Source organism: Gossypium raimondii, chromosome 7 (genome assembly GCF_025698545.1).
Source record: "Gossypium raimondii isolate GPD5lz chromosome 7, ASM2569854v1, whole genome shotgun sequence".
Taxonomy (NCBI): domain Eukaryota; kingdom Viridiplantae; phylum Streptophyta; class Magnoliopsida; order Malvales; family Malvaceae; genus Gossypium; species Gossypium raimondii.
The window spans coordinates 22487050-22507140 of NC_068571.1; the positions used below are offsets into that span (position 1 = coordinate 22487050).

General features: G+C 33.0%; 2 non-coding genes across 2 annotated transcripts; one reads left to right on the forward strand and one right to left on the reverse strand.

Annotated features, from left to right (window-relative positions):
- Positions 1-1645: 1645 nt before the first annotated feature.
- On the forward strand, positions 1646-1752 carry LOC128042725 (small nucleolar RNA R71). Its single transcript, XR_008198238.1, has one exon. It is a non-coding gene; the product is annotated as a small nucleolar RNA R71 (small nucleolar RNA).
- Positions 1753-6372: 4620 nt separating this feature from the next.
- LOC128042702 (small nucleolar RNA R71) lies at positions 6373-6479 on the reverse strand. Its single transcript, XR_008198215.1, has one exon. It is a non-coding gene; the product is annotated as a small nucleolar RNA R71 (small nucleolar RNA).
- Between the last annotated feature and the right edge of the window lie 13612 nt (positions 6480-20091).

The following is a 20091-nucleotide window of genomic DNA, read 5'->3' on the forward strand; positions in this document are numbered from 1 at the left end:
GTAAGCAATATACGCTTCACAGCCTTTTCTAACATATTTCAGTGCTGACATAACTGATATCACATTAGATATACTATTCGATCTATTTGATTCAATCTGAAGCTTCTCATCGTTCTGAATTTTAACACAATAAGCTTTCATCTACAATTCACAACGGCATCATGCAGAGTTAACCAGTCCATACCCAAAATAGCATCAAACTCATCAAAGGGTAATAACATCAAATCAGCCAAAAAGTTGCAACCCCGAATCATCAAAGGACAATTTTTACAAACTTTATCAATTAACACATACTAACCTAGGAGGTTCGTTATCTTACCCACAAACATAGTAGACTCGAAAGGAAATTTCTTACTTCACACTAAAGTCGTGCATACTATGAATGTCATGACCTTAGGTCAATCAAAGCAGTAACATCAATATCAAAGATGAAAAATGTATCAATGATAACATCTAGCCCTGATGCTACCTCTCTAGCATGGATCGCGTCAGCTCTAGCTGGCGTTCGTGCCTCAGATCTCACAATAGAGTCTTTTGTCCCACTGTGGCTATTTTCAATATTTTCAATGTTCCTTGGCGGTCTACCTCTCGCAGTAGTGTTGCTCGATCGAACAGTCTGAGATTTTTCTTTTTCGGTCTTCTTCGATAACCACTGATAAAATGTTCATACGAACCACATTTAAAAGATGCCCCGTATTTCATCTTGCATTCACCAAAGTGTCAACGTCCACCTTGTTGACATTCTAGCTTGTTATTCTTCACACTGCCTACACTCGCTATCAAAGCCAATAATGACAGATTAATACTTATTAAAAATACTCTAAGGTCCAACGTGATTCTCTGAATACCAAGTCTGGTCCTAATTTCGAGGTTTACATGAAATGCTAAAACTATTGGGGGTGAGCTTTTGAAAAGCTCTGTGTGAGTCGAACAATTACTTTAAAAAATTAAATATCGAATACAGTGAAACATATTAGCTTTAATAGAACAAAACATAACCATCATAGGAATTTCATATCATTACATAGCCATTATCAACTAGATGTCAAATGGTGTATGAGCATGGGACATCATTCATTCGAGTAACAATAATTAATTTTGATACCATTCAATACAACACAATACAACACATATCATAAATCAATAACATTCGAATATGTGGTGAGCATGATGCAATGCAAAAAGATTTCTACCCGTATCATCCACTACACACCACGAGTTCCCCAAAACCCGTCATTCGAACTCCAAAACATGGTTGAAATTACCCATGTAACACACAGATGTTGAATTTGATAGGTATTCATCAAACACATAGTCTTCACCACAATAAATACATGATAGCCTGGTTGATTTTATCTCTTAGATTGCAGTAGGCATTTTCATTATTTTAATCATATTAGCCAAAGAAGATAGCTTGTCTGTCAATGAAGTTATTGCATCTAGCTCTATAGTACCAACAACTCTCTTGCCCATCCCAACCTTTGAGTTAGGATATTGATAATCATTGTTGGCACTCTTTTCCAAAATCTCATATACTTCATTATAAGATTTATCCAATAAATTACCATTGGCTGAAGCATCAACTATCATCCTTGTAAGTGCATTCAGCCTATTATAGAATATCTCCATTTGAGTCCAGTGTTGGAATCCATGTATTGGACATTTCCGAATTAAGTCTTTAAATTGTTCTTAAGCTTCATATAGTGTTTCATTCTCCAATTTTCGAAAAGATGTGACATCATTTCTAAGCTTGGCATTCATATATGAAGGATTATACCATAGAAAAAACCTCTAGTAAAGATCATTCCATGATGCCACTATTCCCAATGGTAAATCATTCAACCATGCTCTCGCACAATCTCTTAAAAAATTTGGAAATATTTTAAGTCGTAGAGCGTCTTCAAGAACACCATGTTGCCTAAATGAGTCACAAACCTCTAGACAAAATCATAAATGCAGTCTTGGATCTTTAATGGGCAGTCCACCAAACTATCCTACTATTTGTAACATCTGAAACATTATTGGTTCCAGTTCCAATTGTTGAGCTTGTATTTGTGGTCTAACTATCCCTGGATTCAGGTCATCCAAAATTGGCACAACATGCTCTCGTATTGGTTTATCTCGGTCATCATCACCCCATGAAGACGAGGATTAGCACCCTGACCATTCAAATTATTATTCATACTAGGTATCACCCTACGGACAGGAGGATTAGCATCTTGACCATTCAGATTATTATTGAGATCAGGATCATTCCCATTCCTAGCCATTTTTCATAGTTTTTTCTGCCTTTTTCGTAAAGTTCTTTCTATCTCTAGGTCAAAAGGATATTCTTTGTTAGCAAGAATGTCTCTTATCATGAACTAATGGAAAACTTGTGGAAGTTAAAGTAAACTAAGTTAAATAAAACTAATGGAATTAAGTAAAATAACCAAACCAAATTACACCAAGTTGTCGATCCCCGGCAATAGCGCCAAAAACTTGTCACGTGTGAATATGTTATGCGAATTGTGTAAGTATACACGTCGAATCAAGTAATAAATTGATAAGTGAGATCATCTCCACAGAGATCAAATTAGGTATAGAAATGGTCAAGTTATGATAATGATTAATGTTATGGCAAAAAAGCCGAGTTAAGTACGCAGTGATAAATTAAAGTAATAAAGATGAGTATGAAATATTTAATGACTAATAGTGGAAAATACTAAGGCAAAGAAAAAGTAAAAATGCAATGGCAATTGCGAGAATATTTATGTGAATAAAATGCGAGTGAATAAATAAATAAGACTGATATGCCAAAGATGTTGTGGCAACGGTTCGAAGGTCTAGGATGTTGATTTGAAATGATGGATTACTAAGAATCTACCCTTACTTTCAGTAATGCCTCAGCAAAATCGCACTTGATCTACTACTCAGAAGAGACCTAAAGTGATCTACTTCTTTCGAGAGCAAGGTCTCAAGTTAATTCATGGAGAACGGAATAAGAAATAATCGAAGAATTTAGGAAGATAACTATCGCCAAATTAATCCGCAATCCAGTAGCACAATGTCCTGTGATGGCTGAGAGGGACTGCCTTTGGTCTCCCCTTTTCATCTCTTCTCAGCCGCTACCCTCAAATTTTTCCTTCGAATCTCCACACGTAGGGCTTCCTCCTTCAGCTTTTTATAGTCTTTTTCTTCCTAGAATAGCTCCAACAACCCACGATATCTACTCCTCTTTTTTAGGTAGATTTTTTTGGTACAAGTAGAGTTGGGCTGAAATTGATATGCGTTGAATGTTGACTTGATCATCTTCCTGAATTGCCACAACATACAAAATGGCAAACTGTCCAATTTTTTTCCCTAGCAAACCTTCACTCCTCTATTTCTTTCTCCATATCTTGCACCTGCCAAACCACCAAACACAACCCTTCCACACACAATTAAAAGTATCTAGCATGTAAACATAGTCCAAGCTCCTAGTGCAAATGATAAAAATACTAATAAAATGTTCTAAAATGCCACTAATGTACCCATGTACAAGTAATTAGCTAGGTCTAAAGGCATGAAATAGAACTCTTTTTGGGAGTTAACAACGACTCGTGTCCACATTTACTTTTCTTCAACCATGTAATGCATATGAGAGGATATCATTTGTCTATCTCTCGGGCTATGAATTCCACTATTTTGAATGACTCTACATATTGCAGAATTCATACACCCAACACACTAGCTTTTGGTTCCTTATCTATTCAAACTTGATACGAATCACACATACATAGTCTGTCATCCACTTAGGATTTAGGTAGGCCACACTATGGAAGTCACAAGTGAATAAACCCATAAAAGGATTCAGGATATATTCTTCTTGGGTCAAGTCCAATGTACTGCCAGTCTCGTCAGTCACATCTGTGTCTCTATCTTCTGGAAGTCATCCGTTCTAATTCCCAACAAAAGCATCTCCCCAATTGGAATTGATAGACAACATATTATTCCTTCAATCAGTTTGTGGAAACACTAAAATCTATAGACTTTTTTAGCACCTTTTGAGCACTAATTCATGTAGTTTCTAAGTAATTTTTGTCAAATTTTATAATTTTATTGTAAAATAATTAATTTAAGCTTAATTTATGAAAAATTTTGAATTTTAATTATTTTTATAACAATTTTGTATAAATTGGGATATTTTTGGAAGTTTTACACAGGGCGAAAAATAAGCTCAACAATCACCTTGAAATAATTAATTTATGAGGCACCTCGTGAGTAGAAGATGATGAATTGAGTAATAAAATAGAGAGGATGGACAAGCCCAAACTAGCAGCCCAAACCGTCTCATATTGCTTACCCAATCAGCTTATTTTTTTTATTTTCACATTTGCAAATCAGCCCTTGAACTTTTCCTAAATTCCATTCAAACCTCTCCCATTTTCATGCATTCTATTTTTAGCCACAAGCTAAAAACAACAAATTCAAACTCAACCACTCCTTCCACTTGCATGGAAAGCCATAGGATAAGGGATTGGTTGCTATTTTTAGCCAACTTAAGTTGTCAATCTCAAGTATAAATAGCCACTCTCACTTCCTCATTTATCATCCCCCACCTCACACATCTCTCTCTCACATACATTTTCTCTTTTTCCCTTTGTGATGCCTTTAAATTCCTTTCTTCCCTTGCAGATTTCCCCACTTGAAAAAGTGCTTGAACGCCTCTTAGAGTAGAAGAAATCATGTGTTCGTGAAGGCCTTAGAATAGCAGAATGAGTAGAGAAGAGAGGAGTGCACTAGTCTGACTTTGAAAAACCACCTAGATTTGTTTTTCTAGTTCCCTTCTCTTAATCTTTGTTTTTAGTTTTGTTTTGATCATAAACATGAATATTTTTGTTGTTTCTCTTCAATTAATTAAAATTACTTAAATTCTTTTTGTGTTAGACTAATTCCAATATGTCCGCTTAGATTATTAAAAATGTGTTTATGTTGTTATTAGGTCTCAATAAACTGCTCAATTAAATAAAACCATACTTATGTTATGCTTGCATTTTAATTGTAAGGCAACAATTGAATTAATTATTTAAACGGATTGAAATTGTAATTAATGGACACAATATTTAATTGGTGCATGCTTAATCTTCTAAGATAGTTAAGGGTTAAATTAGCAACGATATTCAACAATACATTAGCCTTGCATAACTTGCAAGATTATTTTGATTAAATTGTTTCAATATAGAGATATATTGTTACCTCACGTAATCTTTTATTTGCTTATTAAAATTTAATTAATCGATGAATTGACATAGACATATGGTCAAGAGATTAATAGGTACTAATAGGTAAGTATGTGCATTAGTTAGAAATTTACCAAGTTGTCGTGAAATTATTCATAACAACATGAACATAACTCTAATTATTCTAAGTTAAAAATAAAATTGATCTAACACATTTATATCATATTGATTAAACTCATTTTTTTGAAATCGTGCATTAGAATATTTACTTTTTATTTTCTTAGTTCATTCGTAACAACATGAACACAACTTTAATTATTCTAAGTTAAAGAATAAAACCGATCTAGCACATTTATATCATATTGATTAAACTCATTTTTTGAAATCGTGCATTGGAATTTTTTCTTTTTATTTTCTTAGTTAATCACTTAGTTAATTTTTAGTTTTTATAACACCTCTTCAAATCAACATATTTTTCCTCCACCAAACTGTTAAATTTTACATTTCATAAATATTCTCTTGCATAGTCCCTGTGGATACGATAACTCGACAATACCTGTCACTTTATTACTTGTTGTGATTGTGTACACTTGCATATTTCCATCGTTCCAAATTTTTGGCGTCGTTAATGGGACAATATTTTGTCATTATTTGTGAAGATAATTATTTTACAATTTGGTTTAAATTTGTTTTATTTTATTTCTTTTTCTATTTTCAGCTGATTATGTATCCTCTACGACAAAATCAAAACCAATGAGCCTTTTACAATGCTTATAACCCGGTCATTGTTGCTGATTATAAAGACCACCCCATCTGTAAATATGTTGTGCCTTTATTCAATAGACTGAATCCAACAATTGTGAGGCCCAAAATTAAGGCTCCTCAGTTTGAATTAAAGCTGGTTATGTTCCAAATGTTGCAAATGATAGGTTAATTTAGTGGAAAGCCTATCAAAGATCCACATCTGCACCTTTGCTTATTCATGGAAGCAAGCGATTCATTCAAGCTAGCCAGAGTAATTGAAGACGCTTTGAGGTTAAAGTTATTCCCATTCTCACTAAAAGAAAAAGTGTGGTCATGGTTGAATTTCTTACCACCTCATTTGATATCAACATGGCAAGAATTGGTTGAATAAGTCTTGATGAAGTATTTTCCACCGAGTAGAAATGCCAAGCTCAGAAATGAAAGCACCACATTTTAACAACTTGACTATGAATCCCTCTATGATGCATGAGTATGATTCAAGGAGTTGTTTCAAAAATGTACTCATCATGGCATTCCTCACTGTATTAGGTTGCAGACTTTTTACATTGATCTCAATGCACATAAAACAAATGGTAGTAGACGCTTCAACCAATGGATCTCTTCTTGAAAAATTATACAATGAAGCATACAAAATCCTTGAAAGGATCTGTAGCAATAATTATTAGTGGCAAACTACTCATGTAGCCACAAGAAAAAGAATGGCCAGAGTTTACGAAGATGATCTACTTACGTATTTGGTAGCCCAAGTATCTTTTATGACTTCCATCATTAAGAAATTTTCTACTAATGATTTTAATGCTAACATGTCAGGTCAACAACCAAGCCGGTTTGAAATTATCTCTTGCATTTATTGTGGAGATGTTCATATGTGCGAAGAGTACCCATTGAACCCTGAATCCATCTATTTTACATAAACAACTAGAACCATAATAGAAGTGGGCTAGGATCGACATCAACTTACTACAACTCTTCATTGCAAAATCATCTCAATTTCTACTAGAGGGATCAAGGGATTGCCCAGGTAATTCCTATATGCCTCACATTCAAATCATTTTCCAGGTTTTTCTCAACAGATGCAAAAACCTCAGCTAGCCGAGTCTTCAAGTAGTTTAAAGAACCTATTGAAAGCATATATGGCCAAAAATGATACAACTCTAAGGAATCTAGAGAACCAAATACGACAGTTAGCCAACGAGCTCACAAGCAGACCTCAAGAAGCTTTTTCAAGTAACACAGTGAATACAAGGATTACATGCAAAGAACCATGTGAAGCTATTACTTTGAGGAGTGAAAAATGTTGAAACCAAGGAATGTTGAAATCGAAGATGAGCTTGTGGTAGCTATCAATCGGGAGGAAGTTCAACCAAATTTTGAAGTTCCCATAGTGGAGAAGCCTACTTATATGACTCCTATCGAAAACCAAGCACAACAGAATTATCCTAAAGGCTCAATGCCCATGATAAACACAAGGACGTTTGCACCTCTGAAAAGCTATCCGGTCAAGGTTAAAACTCTATCACCTCCTTATCCGTAGAAACTCCAGAAGTATCAACGAGAGGTGCAATTTAAGAAATTTTTAAATATGCTTAAAAAATTATATATCAACATCCCTCTTCTGGAAGCTTTGGAGCAAATGTCGAATTATGCCAAGTTGCCTTGACAAAAGAATGTAGCAAATTTTTACAAGATAAACTACCGCTGAAAATGAAGGATCTCAGGAGTTTTACCTTACTTTATTACATTGGAGACTCTTATTGTGGATTGGCTCTATGTGATTTAGGAGCAAGTATCAATTTTGTAACACCCCTAACCCGTATCCTTCGCCGGAATAGGGTTGCGGAGCATTACCAGAGTTTACAATTCAAACGGATAGAAATTACAAACATTTCATATCATATTAATGAACATATTAAAACAAAGTCAAATCATACATATTGTCCGTTATACAAGCCCCCGAGGCCCTAAATATGCATTAGAAACAAGTCGAGACTAAATTAAAAACTCAAAGAATTTTCAACAAACATTGAAAATTTCAAAACTGCAGAGGTCACACGGCCAAGAGACACGCTCGTGTCTCTGGCCGTGTGAGCATTCAAAGTGGGAACACATGGCCATGTCCCATCCATGTCCATGCCCATGTAACTCACTGACTTGGGTCACATGGCCAAGCCACACGCTCATGTGCTAGACCGTGTACCCTTCGAAATAACCTCACACACCCGTGTGCCAGACCGTGTGCTAGGCCATGTAATAACTTGACTTGCAACCCTTTAAAAGCTATAGGGGACACACGGTCGTGTCACGGCTGAGACACATGCCCATGTCTCTTCCCGTGTGGATGAAAATAGGCCATTTTACAAGCCATTTTTCTCACCCAAATTGGCATGTACCTACACTCAACATTATACATACTTACAAGCCATAACAAGGCATTCAAATCAAGCATAAACAAGTCATATACATATGGTACAACATCATACAACCAATATGCCCTTAGGCACCTCAAATGACAACATGTAAATATGTATAATCATATACTCTAATTGAACAAAATACTCAACTAACTTATAGGCACATTTGCATCAATACATACCATGTAGTTACCTTACCAAAACAAACTAAATGGTACCAACCATATCATTCAATTATTAGCCTCAATGTAAATATATGTCTTCCATAGAAAAGTACCAATTCACAAAAATTTATAAAACATATATAATATGCATATTCCACTATCATTTCAATTTCCATCATTCAAACACATTAAGTAAATCAACCACCATATTAAGGCTAATATTTACATACCAAAAATATACCATTTCACCAATAAATGTCAAATCACGAGCCAAGTTAAATGGCCAAAACCACAACCAAAACACATGGCCACATTAGCCAAAAATACCTATACATGCCATTATAACCAAAATTTAACAACCAAATGTACCAAAAGAGCCAATGGATAGTGTAATATAGCTCCGATAAGCTTCTAACTTGACCGATCTTCCGATTCATTATAAAACACGAAAAATAAAATAGAGTAAGCATTTAAGCTTAGTAAGTTCGTATAACATAGAATTTAACTTACCATTTAGTCATATAATAGGTAAGTAAACAAGCATATCCCAAAATAATTTATCCAAATGCCTAAGCACATATACACTAACCATGTTAGCCATGTAATTACATATATAAGTCAATTAACATGGATGAATACATCAATTGATCAAGTTCCAAATACATGTATCTACCAATTCAAGTTTCCATATACCATGTAACAACATTTCCATATAATTCATGTATATACCTGTAATAGTTCGTATCGAACTCTTATCATTTCATATCGAAACATTTCCCGTTGAACCAGTTAGAATACCGTTGAATAACTGGGATAGCTCACACATAGTTGCTAGCTCATATAACAGTAATCCATCAATTTATGTACATGTATGCTTATACAAGCTGTGAATCGGTATGCTCACTCGAGCTCTAATTGGTATGCCCTCACAAGCAGTAATCGGTATGCTCTCACGAGCTGTGGGTCAGAACATAGCTACACGATGCTGCTCACACGAACTGTGGAGTATCCGCAACACATGCCAGACCTCAGGCATCGGTAGGACGTTCAAGACTAGCACTCAAATCATGTAGACCCTAATGACATGTCATTTGTATCATACGGATTCTTAAGGTTCAAACGGGACTCGGTATTTGTCGAACTTCGTTGGATATGAAACCATGTATATTTATAACAATTCACCATTCATAAATAATTCAATATAAAACATATAAACACAATTTAATCACACGAACTTACCTCGACGAGTATACGTAGATACGGAGGCGATTAATCTAAGACTTTCTCTTTGTCTCGATCTACAGTCGTACGAGGTCTGTCTTGATCTAAACAAATAAATTTAACTCGATTTAATATATAATTCATTCAATTTAGCCCAAAATTATATTTTTGGCAAAATTATCATTTTTCCCTTATACTTTTAACTTCTTTGCAAATTAGTCTTTAGGCTCGGAAAATAAAATTCATACAATTTTATCCTTACCCAAGCCTAGCCGAATATCCTTACACTTATAGCAGCCCACACATTTCACTAATTCTCAAATTATACCATGTAATATTTAGTATTTTTCAATTTAATTCCTATTTGATATTTTTACCAAAAATCACTTAACAAAAGTTGTTTCTCTATCAACAACCATCCATCTTCTATCATCAAACATCAAAACTCATGTATGTTCATATACGGGAAAACCCTAATATTTAGCAGTTTCACAAATTAGTCCCCGGCCTAGCTAAATTAAGCTACAATGATCCCGAAAACATAGAAATTAATGAAAAGGGGACAAAATACATACCTAATCGAGCCAAACAAGCATGGTCGAACCCTAGCTTCAAAAATGGCTAATTTTTCTTGTGAAAATCGGTTGAAGAAGACAATAAAAGATGAAAGCTTATTTTACTTTATTTAATTTCACTTTTAATTACTAAATTACATATATAACCTTTTAAAACATTAATAATTACACCTATGCCAAACCATGCTCAACCACTAACACATAAATGGTCTAATTACCATATAAGGGCTCATACTTTAAGGTTCTATAACTATTTAATACCATTAGCTCCTAGAACTCAACTTTTTCACTTTACGCGATTTAGTCCTTTTATCAAATTGAGCATGTAAACGGTAAAATTTCTTAACAAAAATTTTATATGGTATTACTATCATGTTGTAGGAAATGAAATAATAATAAAATAAATTTTTTAACTTCATATTTGTGCTCCCAAAACTACTATTCTGATTTCACTTTAAAGGGGTTGTTACAAATATAATGCCTAAGTATGTATTCAAGTGATTAGGGATTGGTGAGGTTAGGCTGACAACTATTACACTTCAACTAGCAGATTGATTGATAGCACATCCGGAGGGAAATATTGAAGATGTTCTGGTACGTGTTTACAAATTTATTTTTCCTGCTGATTTTCTTGTTTTCGATTTTGAACAAATAAGAACATCCTTATTATTCTAGGCAGGTCATTTTTGGCAACTAGGAGAACATTGATAGATGTCCAGAAATGGGAACTCACCATACGTGTACAAGATGATTATGTAACCTTTAATTTATTCAAATCTATGAAATATCCTGATGTAGGTGAGGTATGTTATTCAACATTCGAGATAGAATCATTGATCCTTACAAGTGAGGGACTCAACTCAGCAGATGATCCATTAGAGCGTATCTTGGCATCTGATGTACCAAGTAACAATAATAAGGATGACAATCTAACTTTGTTGGAAACAAATATGAAGGAATTTTTCCCAAAACCCTAGGTTGAACCAGGGAGATTAACATTTCTAGTTTTGATTGAAATTCAGGAAGTAGAGTTACCTGTGAACCTGAAAAGGCATGAGAAGGACATCATATGGCATATTGGAGATATTCAAAATAGTAGTTCTTGGTATCCACACAAAAGATTGCTTGAAGCTGGAGAAGATGGACCCAATGAAGGTCAAAAAAGATGGAACCAAACACGAGTATTTGATCCAGGGAAACTCAAGTCCCAATTGGTAGGATCATTTACTACTACCAGCATAATTTCAACTAATAAAGGTCTGTGAAGATGGACCCAATCTAGAGTGTTTGATCCAAGTAAAATTTTAAATCTTGAGGGCCAAAAAATTCCACTGACAACCAAGACTTTATATTCGATCCATGACTCCAATGTCAAAGAAGGAACGAGGAGATTCAAGCAAAAACAAGGGCGATGAAGCAAAAGTAGGTCAGATTCTAAGAGGTCTGCAAAGAAATAAAAAAAATGGGGGATCTTGTCTTTACTTTATTTTATTTTTTAGGACATTTTAAGTCTTTAGGCTTAGGTTCTTTTAGGATATTTCTATTTCTCGCATTATAAAATAAGAGGTTGAAATTATTAGTAAAATTGAACAATTTGCAAAATAAGAAGTGTGGAAATAGATATGTACATGTCTAGGATTGGATCTGTTTAGGAAAGCTTGGTATTTAAGCAATCAAATTTGACTCACCTCCTTTTCCTAGGATTCTACCTGGTGTACAGTATATATTCACTTCTATATTTTCGTTCATTTTATTGTTTTTAACAATGGGGACACTATTCATTTTAAGTATGGGACCAAAAATTGAAAAAAAAATTAGAATAATTTTTTCTTATAATATGATTAAGTTATATTTTGCTAAAAAATGTGATTTTTTTTTAATTATGCTAAAATTTAGAGGAAATAAAGTTCTATTATCTCAATAATTGCTATGTTAGATGCATTATGACATTAATCTTACTCTTAATAAAGTATGTAAATCGAACCATAAAATTTTTAATTCCTTCAGAAAGCTAAGAATGCATGAAAGTTTAAGTCTCTAGAATTGGCTTAGTAATTTCTTGAGGTGAAATCCTAGGAAGCATGGAATTTTGAAAATGATTTAGGCAAACTTTTGTTTGGACCATTTTAGCCTTTCAAGCCAATCTTAATGAATATCTATCCCTTGAAACCTAACTTTGAGACTATATGGTCTAATTTTATTTGTACCTTGCAATAATAAGTCATTCTTTCTCTCATAATTATCTCTAAATTGCCTCAAACACTAGACTCGGTTTATCCAGAATATTCTCTGAAAATAAGTTTGGAGGAGTTGAGAAAAAGTATCAAATTTTCAAAAAAAAATTGTAGTACATGTAATAATATGCTCGAATATGTTTAAAAGAGAGTGAGAGTGAGAGTGAGAGAGAGAGAGAGAGAGAGAGAGAGAGAGAGAGAGAGAGAGAGAGAGAGCTTATGTACTCGAAAAAATAGATGTACAAAGAGCATGGGTACTCAAATGCAAAATGAGTTGGTGAATTTGAATGTATTTATTTCGAAGGTCTGATGCAAGCTGAGTCTAAGGTTTTTAGCTTAAAATTATCTATATCTTACCTACCCCTAGCCTAGCCACGTTACAACCTATTTAAAACACCTATTGATTCAGATTTCTATGTTGACTACATTAGTGGAGAGAAATTGTTAAACTCAGTTTATGAAGGCATAATTAAACTTAGGGATTGCAATTAGTTTTAAATAAGGAAATAAAAGTTAATTGGTAAGAATTGAGAATAATTCGAACAATATATATGTATATTGAACTTTGGTTAGGAAATTTTAGTGATTTGATAGTTAATTAAAGAAAAATGACTAAATTATAAAAAGTGCAAAAGTCAACTTCTATTGTTAATTTGGGTCAAAGGGTTATAAAAATATTATTGCATGACTTAAAGTGGTAATTTGTCCGTATTTGGATTTAGTGGACGGTAAACATTCATTTTATTTGTATTTTTATGTTATATATGTTAAATTAATTAACAAAGTTAATATTATAATAAAAACAAAATAATGAAAGTGTTCATCTTCTTTATTTTCTTCTATCAATAACCAAAACTCCATTTCTAAGCTTTAGAGCTTGGTTTTCTATTTCAATGTGCATGTAAGTATTTCTTAGTTCATTCTTCATAATTTTTAAGTTTTAAGCTAATTATGATGAAATCTAGCTAGTTAGTAGGCTAATTTGTGAAATTAATACAGTATAGAGATTATGTCATTGATGATTTTTGAATGTTTTTGGTGCTAGTTGGTTATATTGGAAGCTTGGTTGTTAATAATTTTTTGGGTTTTCGGTTAACAGTTAATTCAGTTCAAAATTAGTCAGTTAATTGAATTTTTTTGGTTTAACCAAAAAAATTAATAAATAAATTTATAATATATAAATAGCCCACTATCCACCCAGACCCAATCCAATATAAACCCAATATAAACTCAATCTAATATATATAAACCCAAGTACCCAACCCAACCCAACCCAATCATAAAAATTACAAATAATTTAATAAATAAAAATAAAAATCCTAAAACTAAATGTCAAAAACTAAAACACACGACAAAAATAAGAAATTTCTAAATAAGACCCTAACCCTCAAAATTTAAAATCCCTAATTTGAAATCTCCCAAAATCTCTCTATTGTTACTTCCAGTCACCTTCGTGAATTGTCAAGCGTCCACCAGTCACACCGTCTAGCATCTACCAGGTCACCATCACCGGCGAGTTGAGGTAGGCTTTTCCTCTCATGATTGTAGTTGTCAAGTTTGTAGGTCTACTTAAGAAGAACATATTTCCTGAGTTACTCTGTAATTGCCTAAAAAATGAAATGGAGAGTTAACTGAGTGGAAGTGTGTCGGTGGGCGGTGGTTGTTGATGATGGATTATGGGGACGGAGAAGTAAGGAACCGGATTGACAGTAGAAGATGAGATAGGGTTTGGGGAGAAGAAAAAATAATAAATGGGATGGTTTATGGAAGGCTGCTGGTTTTGGGACCTGCTAGTTTATGAGAGTGCTTGATTCACTTTTCTTTTACTAGTCAAGGCTATTGTTCTTAGTTCAACAAGGTCATGCTCAAGGATTCTACTCCATTGCCTGCCCTTCTGTTTTGTTTTGCATCGGGTGCTTGTTGAATTAAGTGTAATGCTATGATAGGTACTACTTCAGAGTTTTTGAAATTTGGGTTTCTTGGGCCAGTTATTCCTTGAGCATTTAAGGTTGGATTCTTTGTTCCAAAGATATGTTATATAGAGAACATCTACACTAAATGTTATTTTTTTGTTATTTTTGAAAGAATATTGTTTTAGAAAATTATTTTATTATTTTAAAAATAAAGTTTAATTCTTCTTCTTTTTTGCATTCAATTTTCAACCTTTTCATATTATTAATATCAAGTTTTTCATATTACACATAAAAAATAATTCAAACAAATTTGTTCAAACCAAATTAAATTGATGAAATGTAGTAATAAAGGTCATGGATAGAAATAAAATATCAATAAAATGTTAAAAACGATAAATGTAAAATTTACAAGCTATGCATGAACATGAAATATAAATAAAGACAATGAATGGTTACTTCTACGAAAGGTTCCTTAAAATAAAAAGGAAATGGATGGTTAATGCAATGGATGAAAATTAAATATTTATAGAAGAGTTATGGATTATTTACTTCTACTCAAAAGCATTAGTCATTTTTTAATAAAAAAATTGCTTATCATTAGGTATTATTATTTTTCCAAAATTTTCTTATTATCAAGTATATTAATTTAGTTTATTATTCCACACCATGATTTTTTTTTAAATCCAACTTTTAAAGTTTGTCTAGTTGATCCACTTCTGAGAACGATGAACTAGTCAACAAGAAGTTATTAGACATGGATAAAAGCAGTATAGGGACCAAAGACCCCATACCTATTATTCTTTGGTAGAATTAAGGGATCCTCTATGTTTATTTTGAAAAAAATATATATGTAATAGTATATGTTGAACTCAACATCAAAAGACAAACAATATTTTATTTCTCTAAAACTCAACATCAAAATATGTTTAATATTATAAATGTATTTTAATTTATTATATAATTTTTTTCTTGCAGAATGTCCACCAAACCAACATCTATTGAGGGTAGTGTTATACCTCCTACTTCGGTAGATTCTAAAAATTTGAAAGTTGGAGCTTTAAGCAAAACAAAGAGGACTACTGGGAAAAGGAAAGCCACTCCTCAAAGGTCAAAAGTTTGGTCTCACTTCACTAAGATTATTAATAGTGAGGGTGCAAGTAAGGCTAAATATAATTATTGTCAAAAGGAATTTTGTCGTGATATGAAAAAAATGGTACGGGGTCATTGAAATATCATATTGGTTCATGTAAGAAAAATCCTAGTAATGTTGTTGACACTAGCAAAGGACAATTAGTTTTACCTAGAAAGGGAGTTGAAGGGAGGGAAGGGCATCTTTCAACTTGGAGATTTGATCAAGAAGCATGCAGGAAAGGATTAACACAAATGATTGTGATTGAGAAATTACCTTTCAAGTTTGTTGAAAGTGAAGGCTTTAAGAAATTTATGTTCGTGGCATGTCTTAGGTTTCATATTCCTTCACGAACTACTATGACTAGGGATGTTTATCAACTGTATTTAGATGAAAGGGTTAAGATAAAACAACTTTTGAGAAGTTCTTGTTCTAGAGTTTGCTTAACTACTGACACATGAACTTCTTTGCAAAGAGTTAATTATTTGTGTATCACTGCTCACTTTATTGATAATGATTGGAAATTGAATAAAAATATTTTAAACTTTTGTCTAATTTCTAGTCATAAGGGTGAGTCTATTGGGATGGTGATTGAGAAATGCTTGTTGAATTGGGGGATTGATAAGTTGTTTACTGTTACTGTTGGTAATGTAAGTTCAAATGATGTTGCTATTGGTTATTTGAGACAAAAATTTAACTCTCGAGGGGGTTTAGTTCAAAATGGTAAATATCTTCATATGAGAGGCATGGTAGACATTGTGAATTTGATTGTTGTTGAAGGCTTAAAGGAAATGAATAAATCTATTGAACGTGTTAGGGGGCTGTTAGATATGTGAGACAATCTCCAGCTAGATTATAAAAGTTTAAGGAGTGTGTTGTGATGGAAAAGATAGAGTGCAAAAAGATATTGTGTCTTGATGTTTGTACTAGGTGGAACTCGACCTACTTAATGTTAGACACTATTCAAAACTTTGAGAGAGCTTTTAAGAGATTTGAGGAGCAAGATACAAACTTTAGGGTTGAACTTGAAAGGGGAGAGGGTTGGCCTAATGTGGATGATTGGGCTACTATTACTTGAGGGATTTCTTGGAACACTTTTATGAAGTCACTTTACATATATCTGGCACTTCATATGTCACGTCCAATAATTTTTTTGACGAGCTTTCTGAAATTGATATTCTTTTACGAGATGCTCAATTAAATAGTAATGTTTATTTCAATGTTATGGCCATCAAGATGAAAGAAAAGCATGATAAGTATTGGGGTGATATTGATAAGATGAATTTGCTTATGTTTGTTGCTTATGTTTTATATCATAGGCAAAAACTAAAGTATCTAGAATTTGCATTTAGTGAAATGTCTAGTTCTGAAAAAGCTTGTGAAATGATGCAAAAATTGAAGGAATCTTTTTTATGAATTGTTTGATGAGTATAAGACTCAACTTCATAGTACTTGTAGCCAATCGAGTGTGCCAACATATGTTTCTTTTGGTGAACCACAACAAAAAATGAAAAGGAGAATGCAAGCTTTGTATAAAAAGGGTGAGTTGGAAAATGGTGGTGAGGATAAAACATCTGAATTGGATAAATATCTAGCTGAGGCTAATGAGGATTTTGTTGAAGATTTTGATATTTTATTGTGGTGGAAAGTGAATAGCCCTAGATTTCTCACTCTTTCAAAAATGGCCAAAGATGTGTTAGCTATACCGGTTTCTACGGTTGCTTCAGAGTCTGCATTTAGCACCGGAGGACGTGTACTTGATCAATATAAGAGTTCTTTAACTCCTAAAATTTTACAAGCTCTTGTGTGTACTCAAGATTGGATTCAAAAATCATCATCACAAGAAGACATCAAAAAGATTGAATAACAAATCCAAGAGCTTGACAAGATTGAAAATGGTATATTTATTATTTTATTTTAATAGTTTCAATTTTTTAACCATATCACTCCTACTTATTTAATTGATTCAATGTTTAAACTTTTCTTAGAATGCGTCAGAGCCTGCACTAATTCATAAGCTTTCGTGAGTTGAAGGGTATGTTTACTATCCTATTCTTGTTAACTTAAAATCTATTCATTTGTTTATATTATTTGATTTTTTAAATGCACATATTTCTATTATATGCTCATTTTCGCACATATTTTTGTAGGTATAATGCAAGTGGAGTTCTTTTGAAGAGAAGAAATGGATACAAATGGAGAATAATAAAGGCTTACATTTTAATTATGTGTTAATTTCAAGACTTATGTAGTGCTTTTAATCATGTAGCGATTCAATACTTTAATTCGGTTAATTTTCATACTTCTTTTAACCAAAAATAAAAAACATATAATTTTCGGTTAATTCGGTTAACCAACCGAATTAACTGAAAAATATCGGTTTGGTTAAGTTTTTTGAAAAAATTTCAGTTCGGTTAATGGTAAAGAGTTTTAAAGGGTCGGTTAATGGTATTTCGGGTAGGTTAACCGACTGAAAACCCTATCCCTCACTCACACATCTCTCTCACACACATTTTCTCTCTTTTTCCCTTTGTGTTGTCTTTCACTTCTTTTCTTCCCTTGCCTATTTCCCCTCTTGAAAAAGAGCTTGCATGCCTCTTGGAGTAGCAACAATCAAGTGTTCGTGAAGGCCTTGGATCAGCAGAACGAGTGGAGAAGAAAGGAGCTCACTAGTCTGGCTTCGAAAAACCACCGAGATTTGTTGTTCTAGTTGCCTTCTCTTAATCTTTGTTTTTAATTTTGTTTTGATCATGAACATGAATATTTGTGTTGTTCTTCAATTAATTAAAATGACTTAAATTCCTTTCGTGTTAGATTAATTGCATTTTGTCCGCTTAGATTATTAAAAATGTGTTTATGTTGTTATTAAGTCTTAGTAAATTGTTCAATTAAATAAAATCATACTTATGTTATGCTTTCATTTTAATTGTAAGGTAAAATTGAATTAATTATTTAAAATGATTGAAATTGTAATTAATTAACACAATATTTAATTGGTGCATGTTTAATCTTCTATGGTAGTGGTGGTTTAAATTAGTGACGATATTAAACAATACATTAGCCTTGCATAACTTGCAAGATTATTGTGATTAAATTGTTTCAAATAGAGATATATTGTTACCTCACGTAATCTTTTATTTGTTTATTAAAATTTGATTAATCAGTTGAATTGACATAGAGATATGATCAATAGATTAATAGGTTCTAATAGGTAAGTATGTGCGAGTTAGCAATTTATTGAGTGTCGTGAAATTATTCATAACAACATGAACACAACTTTAATTATTCTAAGTTAAATAATAAAATTGTTCTAACATATTTATGTCATCTTGATTAAACTCAGTTTTTGAAATCATGCATTGAAATTTTTACTTTTTATTTTCTTAGTTAATCACTTAGTTAATTTTTAGTTTTTATAACACGTCTTCAAATCAACATATTTTTCCTCCACCAAATTGTTAAATTTTACATTTCATAAATATTCGCTTGCACAGTCCCTATTGATACGATAACTCGACAATACTTATCACTTTACTACTTGCTACGATTGTGTACACTTGCACATTTTCGCCGTTCCAGTTTGCTCATTTTTTATTAAAATAAGGACATGCTTAGGTTTGTCTACTAATATAAGTTATCTTTTCATATTACGATCCAACCACGTAATACTGTTTAGTATCAGTTAAACATTAAACAACCAATGAGAAATATTTTCTTCCATTTTGCTTTGCGTTCAAAAATCATATGAGGACATTATACAAAGTATTAATGCAATTTATGAATAATTTTATTAATCAATCTATTCGAAAAAATTACAAGTGTATATTGACGAAAATACTACACTTAGGACACCAGATCCAACACGAAACGATTCAATGTAGGCGACAACGACAGTCGAGGCAAAGGTTCCGATGTGTGGGACTACCCAATAAAGAGACTAGTCGGGAAGGGGCCAAGGCGTTGAGAAAGTTCAAAGGCGAGTCAAATCAATGTCATGTCGAGGATGCAATGAGGGCGTTACGAAAATAGGTGGGGGAGAATGTCATGGGCTACGGTTCAAAGCCCGTGACCATTGCACAAAGGACATCCCATTGAGATCAATCTATTAAATGGGGCTCATTTGACCCACTTGAACATCCTCGATACGAGGAAAAAGTGACAAAGCCCATCTACTTGAAGCCTCAGGGGCCTAACGAAGCACTTTTGGTAAATTAGGGCTACCTTGGTAAATAGGGAAAGTAATCTTGTTATATTTGTAATCTTATAAGATTTGATTTAGTAATCTTGGGGATTATGTAAATCCCTTAATTGTAGATATGCTTTGATATCGTCCGTCGATGTAAAACTAGTTGTACCGTTGGATTTGAGGGAATTAAACTATAAATAAAGGGTTTCCCCTCATTTGTAATCAACCATTGTATTACATTCTTTAATAGTGAATACTTAATTGAGAGCATTTACTCAAACACCTTTTGGGT